We start from the raw sequence: 10,941 nt of genomic DNA on the forward strand, positions 1-10,941 counted from the left end.
GGGTCATAACAGTCAATGGAAACAACGAACACTCGCTCCGCACGGAAGAGCACACTGCGGCCCTCGCAGCAGAAGCATAAAGCAGCCTTTTAAGGCAAACCACCAATTCGGCGATACAGCCCCCGGACACCGTCAAGCGAGTCCGGAGTAAACTGCAATAGGATCGCCTGGCACGTTCAGAGCTCGCCTAGCAATTCAGCCCCCGTCCCAGTCCCAGTCAAGCAACGAAATCCGTGCCACGCGTACATAATTATGCACTGAAAATACCATGGGCATAGGCGGGGGCAAGATCAGGGCACGTCCCGCAATGTGGCTTAACCGCCCTAGGGGCTGCATACCTTTATCATTTTTTCTCTTTCAGGACCTAACTCTCTGGAAGCCCTTTCCGGCAGTACGATTGCCGAACACATTACGGGAAGGAACAACCAAGGAGGCAAGAAGCTAAGATGTAAAAGGGAACCCCCAGGTGGTCTATAACAATAATCGATATACCCGCTTTCTACTATCCATACGCAGCTTGCCCTTGGATAGGACATGTCAAGAAGTCCTATTTTCTGCTTATTACACTACTTGTATCAGTACGCTTCAACATATTATTTAAATAACAATGCAACACATTAGTCTATTATTGCATTATTCATCCCTTTTTCTTATATGTTCATTTACGAAAACTTGCACCCATACATGCTGGTACGGTCAGTACACCAGGGGCTTTCGTTTAACCCATAATATGGCGTAAGAAGTCCAAACACTTTTGACAGTGCGGCACCCCAAACTTATAGCATTATATGCATCAGCTCCAAATCATGTCTTGGGTCAATAGTTGGGTTCGCCCGGCTCCCATGTTTTGGTACCTTACGTTCCGCTATATCGGCTAAGGTAGCACTGGGAGAACTACTGCGATGGTGTCCCGGTTCTTCTGGACGAGCACCTCAGTAGAGAAAGCCGAAAACTGACTGTCATGATAAAGCGAGAGCTGGTCGCCGTTCGAGAGGGCTCAAGTCCTTAAAGACTTTTTCCGCTTCGGGTGAGGAGTCGGCCTTGTTCGATTTAGGCGTATATAGCGCCCCCAATTCGGCCCTCCGAATACTAGGGGCTTAGCCACAATTTAAAATTGTAGACTTCTATGGCTAAGTAAGAGTGATAAAGCCTTATAGTCCAATTGTCTGGTTCGTTGTGCTGAACACCTCCCTAAAAGGACCGAAAATTGGGATAAAGAGCACTCAGGTTTATCCCGAACACCCTAGTACTAGTTACATGGGGGCAGAAGCCGACGACTGGCCAACTCTCAAATTTTATAAACGGCCGCACAGAAGGTAATATTTTAAATTCAAAAAGCGTTGCATAGCGCAAATGAACTCGTTTCATATCACAGGATCACATGAGCATGTTCATTCAAAAATTACATCTCTGGCACATTCCTCCGCCACAAGGCGGGAACCCTTCAGGACACTGTCATAATACATTCGGGGCAGCGATGCTCCTTGCCCTTCGGCGGCCCCTCCTTCACTAGCTTTACGGCGTCCAGCTTCGCCCAGTGCACCTTCGCCCGGGCAAAAGCCCTGCGCGCACCCTCGATGCAGACGGACTGCTTTATAACTTCAAGCCGTGGGCAGGGATCCACGAGCCGCCTCACTAGACCGAAGTAGCTACTAGGCAGGGGATCGCCAGGCCACATCCCGACTATAATACCCTTCATGGCCTGTTCAGCCGCCTTGTGAAGCTCGACCAGTTTCTTCAGCTGGTCGCTCAAAGGCATTGGGTGTTTGGTCCCAGTATACTAAGACCAGAACAACTTTTCCGTCGAGCTCCCCTCCTCAGCTCGGTAAAACTCCGCGGCATCCAGTACACTGCGGGGAAGATCTGCGAACGCTCCTGGAGAGCTCCAAACTTGGGTAAGTAAAAGGAAAGTTTCCTTCACATGCTTGCTTTGCATAATGAATGCCTTACCCGCTGCTATCTTCTTCACCGCATCCATCTCCTGGAGGGCCTTGCGGGCTTCAGCCGTGGCGCTCTGTGCGCTTTCGAGTGCCTTCGCAAGCTCGGACTCTCGCGTCTTAGAGTCAAGCTCCAGGGACTTGTGTTTTTTGGCGAGAGCCTCGAGCTCTTGCTGCACCTCGCCTACCCAGGCTTCTTACTTTTCTCGCTCAATGCGCTCCTTGGCCGCTTTGTCTTCGGCCTCGGACAGTGCCTTCTTCAGGGTCGCCACCTTGGTTGTGGCCCCTGACAAATTCATAATGATCCTATTACTTACAACTGAATTTCTTTTTAATATATAGACAAGGTATTGCTTACCTTTGCTCTCCTCGAGCTGCCTCTTGGTAAGGCCGAGCACGTCTTTGGACCGCTCAAGGTCCTGCTTCAATGCAGCGACCTCTGTAGTACGTGCGGCAGCGACCAGCAGTGAAGCCTGCATATGCACATAGACATATTCTGATTAGACTCCTGAGTCATTATTTGATCCTCTATTCGGCCTTTCTTCGCGAATGCCAAACAGAGCATCAGGGGCTACTGTCTATGCGGTAATATTTTCCTATATTTTGATTGCTTACCTCAAAGCCTATTAGGAGGCTGGCGCAAGCTTCGGTCAGTCCATTTTTGGCGGACTGAACTTTCTCGATCACCGCACTCATGATAGTGCCGTGCTCTTCGTCGATGGTAGCGCCGCGAAGCGCTTCCAGCAAGTTGTCCGGTGCCTCTGGATGGATAGAGGCCACCGGCACGGGCGGCTAGCCCCTTTTAATGGGGGATCGCCTGCCGGAGTCCGGAACCATCGAAGGTTCCGGCGCAGTGTTCGGCTGAGGGCCGAACTTGGAGCCTATGGGAGTCTTGCTCCCTTTGCGCCCAGGGTCCGGAAGGTCACCTCGTGGCGCCCCCAGGACTACCTCCGCTTGGCTTGGTGCCTTTTTAGACAACACCTCGACGTTGTCCGTAGAGTCCAAAGAACCGTCCGACGAAGATACATCAAGACGGGCTCGGGACGGACTGCATAATAATATTCGGCGTAAGAAGAAGCAGTGCAATAAAACATACCATGAATTACTATGGTATCCAGATACTTACGACTTCTCCAGGGGCTTCTCCCTGGGTAACCACTCGTCGCCGCTGTAGGCGGCTGTCGGTGTCAAAACCGATGGATCTCGGGTAGGGGGTCCCGAACTGTGCGTCTAGGCTGGATGGTAATAGGAGGCAGGGGACAAGATGTTTTACCCAGCTTCGGTCCCTCTTGATGGAGGTAAAACCCTACGTCCCGCTTGATTAATATTGATGATATGTGTAGTACAAGAGTAGATCTACCACGAGATCAGAGAGGCTAAACCCTAGAAGCTAGCCTATGGTATGATTGTATGTTATGGTTGTTGTCCTACGGACTAAAACCCTTCGGTTTATATAGACACCGGAGAGGGTTAGGGTTACACAAGGTCGGTTACAAAGGAGGAGATATCCATATCTGTATTGCCTAGCTTGCCTTCCACGCCAAGTAGAGTCTCATCCGGACACGAGACGAAGTCTTCAATCTTGTATCTTCATAGTCTACTCAATTCGGCCAATGGAGATAGTCCGGCTGTCCGGAGACCCCCTAATTCAGGACTCCCTGAGTAGCCCCTGAACCAGGCTTCAATGACGATGAGTCCGGCGCGCAGTATTGTCTTTGGCATTGCAAGGCGGGTTCCTTCTCCGATTACACCGCGGAAGAATTTGAATACGAGGATAGTGTCCGACCCTGCAAAATAAGTTCCACATTCCACCGTAGAGAGAATAATATTTTCGCAGATCTAATTTGCTGGCTTGTTTTGGTAGCATGACGTTACGTCATGGCCCGGTGATTATTCGAACCGTTTCTTTTAACCTACCCCGCACATAACGCGAGGTAGTTTTTCGACACGTCTTGTCAAAGTAGAGATCATGTCCCCTTATTACGGGATTCTCATTAATACGGGCGTGGGTAACCCAACCGCGCCATCAATCACGGCACTTGGGGGATAAGCGAGGTTTACCAGGCAAGTGGGGACGCTTAGTTTCGTCCGCCCATATAAAGGGATAAGGATCCGCTTTCTATCCACGCCTTCTTCCTCCCTTACCCATCCGTTTCCGAACACTCGAGATCTAGCGCCCAAGCCCGCACTTCCCACCTCGACCTTCTCCAATCATGTCCGGAGCAGGAGGCAAGTGGATGGTCTCCTCCGTCATGGAGGGAGACATCAAGAAACTGAGGAGAGCCGGATAGCTGCCCAACGACATCGTGCACCGGCTCCCCGATGAGGGCCAGCTCATCCCCACCCCCAGGCCCCATGAGAGGGTAGTATTCCTCACCCATTTCCTCCGCGGACTAGGATTCCCTCTCCATCCTTTCGTCCGGGGACTCATGTTTTATTACGGCCTGGATTTCCACGATCTGGCCCCAAACTTCATCCTCAACATCTCGGCGTTCATCGTCGTGTGCGAGGCCTTCCTCCGCATCAAGCCTCACTTCGGCTTATGGCTGAAGACCTTCAATGTCAAGCCGAAGGTGGTGGGCGGCCGCCAGGCGGAGTGCGGAGGCGCCATGGTGGGCAAGATGCCCAACATAACATGGCTCGAGGGATCCTTTGTGGAAACCATAAAGAGGTGGCAATCGGGGTGGTTCTATATCACCGAGCCGCACGACCCTGCATGGGTAGCGGCCCCCGAGTTCCGATCTGGCATCCCCACGCAGCTCACCTCCTAGAAAGAGAAGGGTCTCTCTTGGGGTAATTCGAAAGAGTTGACCGGACTCCAAACATGTGTTCAAAATATGGTGGACAAGAAGCTCAAGCTTGTCAACATAGTCCAAGTTATGCTCATCTGCCGGATACTCCTGTGCCAACAACGGGAGTTCAACTTGTGGGAATTCAATCCGGCGCAGCACCGAACTCTGAATAGGCTCTTCGACACGATTCATGAAGACGCCTGGAGGGTGCTGTTCAAAAGTGCCGAGGTCCCCCCTATCACTAAGGATCGCGGATTCAGTGTGAAGCGCCAAGTCAGTGCGGTAAGCTGCTTTACCTTTCACGGGATAATTATTTTTTATATAGATTGACTCTATGCGGGATCTAAACTCCCATACCTTTGACAGGACTGGCAGAAGATGGCCGGACAGATCAACTGTCCGGCTCCTTTGCCCAAAGGCCCCGCGGATGCTCTTCTGGCGAAGATGCTGACTCCGGCCCCTTATAAGGTGCCGGAGAAGACGAAGAAGGCCAAGGGAACCTGAAAGAGTTCCCGACGCCAGGCATCGTCGGACTCGCCGTCCGATGACTCTACGGCGCACTCTTCTCCCGAAGATGAGGAAGAAGAAGAAGGTGCTCCCCCACCGATTGGGGGAGACAAGAAAAGGAAGGCCGCCTCAACCGGGGAGGGCGAAGGGTCCAAGAAGGGAAGGACTCTCCTTCCGGACAGTTCCACCGCCGCCGACGAAGGCGAAGACGAGTGGTTCCCCAGGGTCAAGCCCCAGGGGAGGTCGTAAGTATTCGGATACCACAGTAGCTCATAGGATTCCTTTGTCGCACTGCTTTCCCAAATGCCGAACGCAATTATGTAGGCCGCCACGAGCCAGCATCGATGTATCATCGGACGACTCCTTGGGCTTGTCGGACATGGATAGCGATCCAGTCCTGACCGCCACCTCCCCTCATCCTGCTGACGATGCCGAGGTGTTGTCTCAAGAGGTACCGGCTCGAGGGGCGACAGTCCTGGAGGCACCTCAAGGCGACCTTCCGGACTCCGGGAGCCGAGGGGACAAGGCCCCTAAGAGCTCCGAGTTCGGCCCTCAACCGAACACCAGGCCGGAACCTCCAGGGGTTCCAGGCTCGGGCATGCAGTCTCCTTCTAAGAGGGGCAAGACGCCTGTGCCGGTGACCTCTGTCCATCTAGAGGCGCCGGACAATCTGCTGGAAGCACTTCGCAGCGCTTCCACCGACGAGGAGCACCGCACTATCATGAGTGCGGTGATCCAGAAGGTTCAATCCGCCAAGAGCGGATTGACTAAAGCCTGTGCCAGCCTTCTAACAGGCTTCGAGGTAAGTGTTTAAAATGTAGTAGAAATATTACCGCATAGACAGTAGCCCCTGATGCTTTGTTCGGTGTTCACAAAGAAAAGCCGAATAGAGGATCAAATAATATCGCAGGAGTCTAATATAAGTATGTCAATATGCATATGCAGGCTTCGCTGCTGGCGTCCGCTGCACTGACTGCGGAGGTCGCCGTACTGAAGCAGGACCTCGAGGGGTCCAGGAAAGAGCTCGGCCTTGCCAAGAGGCAGCTTGAGGAGAACAAGGGTAAGTAATACCCTGTCTTATGTATATATATATATATAAAAGAGGACGCGATTGCAAAATGACAGGATCATCATATGTTTACCAGGGGCCACGACCTAGGTGGCGACCCTGAAGCAAGTGCTAACCAAGGCCGAAGATACGGCGGCCAAGGAGCGCATCGAGCGGGAGAAGCACGAGGCTCAGGTGGGCGAGGTGCAGCAAGAGCTCCAGGCTCTTATGACAAAGCATGAGGCGTTGGAGCTTGACTCGAAGACGCGAGAGTCTGAGCTTGCCGCGGCCCTTGAGAGTGTAAAAAGTGCCAAGGCCGAAGCCCAAAAGGCCCTCCAAGAGATCGACGCGATGACGAAGATAGCGGCGGGTAAGGCTTTCTATATGCAAAGCAAGCATGTAAAAGTAAATTACCGATTACTTACCCGGATCCGGAGCTCTTCAGGAGCATTCGCGGATTTGCCCCGCAGTGTGTCCGATGCCGCACAATTTTACCAGGCCGAGGATGGAAGCTCGACGGAGAAGCTGTTCTGGTCTCAGTATATTGAGGCCGAACATCCGGTGCCAATGAGCGACCAGCTGAAGCAGATGGTTGAGCTACATAAGGCGGCCGATCAGGCCATGAAGAGCTTTATAGTCCATTGTGGCCTGGCGACGCCAGTCCGAACAGCTTCTTCGGCCTGGTGAGGCGGCTCGTGGATGCCTTCCCGCGGTTGGAGGTCGTTAAGCGATCTGTCTGCATTGAAGGTGCACGCCGGGCTTTCTCCTGTGTGAAATTGCAGTGGGTCAAGCTAGACGCCGTGAAGCTAATCAAGGAGGGGCCGCCAGAGGGCAAGGAGCACCGCCACCCCGAGATGTACTACGAGGGTGTTCTGTCGGGCGCCTGTCTCATCGCAGACGAGTGTTCGAAAGATGTAATATTTGAATGAGACTTGCTCGTTTTATCCTGTATGTATGAAAACTTGTTTCATATGCGCTATGCAACGCTTGTGTGAATTTAAAATATTACCTTCTATTTGGCCGTTTATCAAATCTGAGAGATGGCTAGTCCTCGGCTTCTGCCCCCATGCCACAAGTGCTGGGGTGTTCGGGATAAACCTGAGCACTCTTGTTCCCATATTTGGGTCCTTCAAGGGAGGTGCTCAGCACAACGAACAAGGCAACCGGACTAATAATGCTTTATCTTTTTTTTTGATTGGAAACTATGAGGCAACAGCCCCACAGCACTTTATTAAAACCCAACCACCAAGCATAACAAAAGGTTCTGTAAAGGAAATCTAACTAAAGGATGAGAGGCTTACTTACCTACTGAGCTATTTACAGCCTATACACAAATATATACATGGATACATACAACCAATTAAGGCAAAGAATTAACCCAAGCTAATAGCAGAGGTCTAATAGTAGACTTGAATCTGTGAGAGTGCAGGGTAGCATCATGAATGAAATTTCTCTTCCAAGCAACAATAGATGGCCTTTCATGTCTGAATATTCTGCCATTTCGGAGGAGCCAAATATTCCAAGCTGCTAGATAAACAACCTCCCTGAAGAAAGGTTTGCCAAAGCTTTTCCTTGCAGCAAATAAACATTGGGCTGGTGTTAAACCAGCTAACCATTGGATTCCCAAGTAGTTCCATACTCTTGTGCTGAATTGGCATGTAAAGAAGAGATGATCTCTATCTTCATGGGCATGGGCGAAGCATAACGAGCAGGTGTTATCATCCTGAGTGGATCTCCAGTGCCTTCTCACTAGCATGTCTCTTGTATTGAGTCGATCATTTAGCATCAACCATGCCAAAAGCTTTATCTTCATTGTCGCCTTACTTTCCCAAATCCACTTGGTTGGAGTATCTAATAATGCTTTATCACTCTCACTTAGCCATAGAATTCTATAATTTTAAATTTCGGCGAAGCCCCTGATATTCAGAAGGCCGAATTCGGGCGCGGTACACGCCTGTAAGCCGGACAGGGCCGACCCCTTGCCCTAAGTGGAATAAGTCTTTAGGGACTCGAAAAACCACGTCGAACAACGACCAGTCTCTCGCCTTATCATGACAGTCAGTTTTAGCTTTCTCTACTGAGGTGCTAAGCCCAGCTGAACCGGGGCACAATCGCAGTAGTTCTCCTAGCGCTACCTTAGCCGATAGAGCGAAACGTAAGGTACCAAAACATAGGAGCCAGGCAAACCCAACATTTGACCAAAGGCATGATTCATAGATGATGCATATAATGCTATAAGTTCGGGGTGCCGCACTTGTGAAAGTGTTCAGACTTCTTACACCACATTGTGGGGTATGTAAGCCCCTGGTGTATTGGCCGTACCAGAGTGTATGGTTGCAAGGCGTCATTAATGAACACACACACATATATATATAACAAAAATGCAATAATAGTCGTAATTTTATGCATCGTTTATTAAAAAAATGCGTTAAAGCAGAGTGATACAAGTAGTGCGATAAGGAAAGAGTAGGACTATGTACCTTCCAAGGGCAAGCTAAGGAATGATATTAAATTGAATATTTCACTCATTACTGTAATCAACCTGGGAATTCCGTGGTATAACGTAGTTGCCTGCCTCCTTGGTTGCTGCATCATGTGTTCAGCAATAGTGCTGCGGCGCAGTGTTTCTAGAGATTAAGGTCCTGAAAGAAAAAAGAAAAATAACCAAACGGGAAGCCCCTAGTGCGGTTTAGGCCGCGTTTTGGGGCGTGCCACATTTGTGCCCCCTCCCCACCTATGCCCATGGTATTTTTAATGTGTAATTATGTACACGCGGCACGAGTTTTGCCGCTGGGTTGGGATTGGGGTGGCCGCCGTATTGCTACGCGAGCTCAGATCGCACCAGGCGGTCTATTTGCCGGTTGCCCCGAGCGCGCTTGAAGGTGTCCGGGCTGTGAACTGCCGAACTGGTTGATTGCCTTGAGAGGCTGCTTTGCGCTTCTGCTGCGAGGGCTGCGGTGTGCTCCTCTGTTCGGAGAGAGTGCTCTGTGTTTCCATTGACTGTAATAACTCCGCGAGGTCCTGGCATCTTGACCTTGAGGTATGCATAATGCGGTATCACATTCAATCTAGCAAATGCGGTTCGCCCGAGCAGTGCGTGATAACCACTGCGGAACGGGACTATATCGAAGATTAACTGTTCGCTTCGGAAGTTATCCGGTGATCCGAAGACCACTTCCAGTGTAATTGAGCCTGTGCAATGGGCCTCTACGCCTGGAATGACACCCTTAAAGGTCGTTTTTGTGGGTTTGATCCTTGAGGGGTCTATACCCATTTTGCGCACCGTGTCCTGATAAAGCAGGTTCAGGCTACTGCCGCCATCCATAAGGACTCGAGTGAGGTGAAATCCGTCAATGATTGGGTCTAGGACCAGTGCGGTGAATCCGCCATGACGGATACTAGTGGGGTGGTCCCTGCAATCGAAGGTGATCAGATAGGAGGACCAAGGGTTGAACTTTGGGGCGACCGGCTCCAACGCATATACGTCCTTGAGCGCACGCTTCCGCTCCCTCTTAGGGATGTGGGTTGCATATATCATGTTCACCATCCGCACTTGCGGGGGAAACCTCTTCTGTCCTCCAGTGTGCGGCTGCCGGGGCTCCTCCTCGTCATCGCTATGCGGCCCCTTGTCCTTGTTTTTAGCAATTAACTTGCTGGCCTGCTTGAACACCCATCAATCCCTGGTAGTGTGATTGGCTGGCTTGTCTGGGGTGCCGTGTATTTGACACGAGCAATCGAGTACACGGTCCAAGCTGGACGGACCCGGCGTACTTTGTTTGAATGGCTTTTTCTGCTAACCGGGTTTAGAGCGTTTGAATCCGGCATTGACTGTCGTATCCTCGGTATTTTCACTGTTAATGCGGCGCTTATGCTTGTTGCGACGTGACCTACTATTGCCGTCCTTGGTATCTGAGGTACCATGGTTCTTTGATATGTTATTACTGCGAGCCAGCCAGCTATCTTCTCCCGCACAAAAGCGGGTCATAAGCGTCGTGAGAGCTGCCATAGATTTCGGCTTTTCCTGACCAAGGTGCCGGGCTAGCCACTCGTCTCAGATGCTGTGCTTGAAAGCCGCTAAGGCCTCCGCATCCGGACAATCGACGATTTGATTTTTCTTTGTAAGGAACCGAGTCTAGAATTGTCTGGCCGACTCTTCTGGCTTCTGAATTATGTGGCTCAAATCATCGGCGTCTGGTGGTCGCACATAAGTGCCCTGAAAGTTGTCGAGGAATGCGGCTTCCAGATCTTCCCAACAGCTAATGGAATCTGCTGGCAAGCTGTTAAGCTAATGTCGCGCTGGTCCTTTGAGCTATAGTGGGAGGTATTTGATGGCGTGTAAGTCATCGCCGCGGGCCATGTGGATGTTGAGGAGGAAGTCCTCAATCCATACTACGAGATCTGTTGTGCCGTCGTATGATTCAATATTTACAGGTTTGAAACCTTCTGGGAATTGATGTTCCATTACTTCGTCTGTGAAGCATAAGGGGTGTGCGGCGCCTCTGTATTGGGCTATATCACGATGCAACTCAAATGGGTCTTGCCCGCTGTGTTCGGCCCGGCCGGATTTGCTTTTATTGTATCTGGCGTGACGTTTGACAACTCGCAGAGTGGTGCGCCCTCGTGATCCGTAGATCGGTCTTGAATGCTTTGCCTTGTC

The sequence above is a fragment of the Triticum urartu genome, chromosome 4A (assembly GCF_056163025.1).
Source record: "Triticum urartu cultivar PI428250 chromosome 4A, HENAU_Tu73, whole genome shotgun sequence".
Lineage (NCBI taxonomy): Eukaryota > Viridiplantae > Streptophyta > Magnoliopsida > Poales > Poaceae > Triticum > Triticum urartu.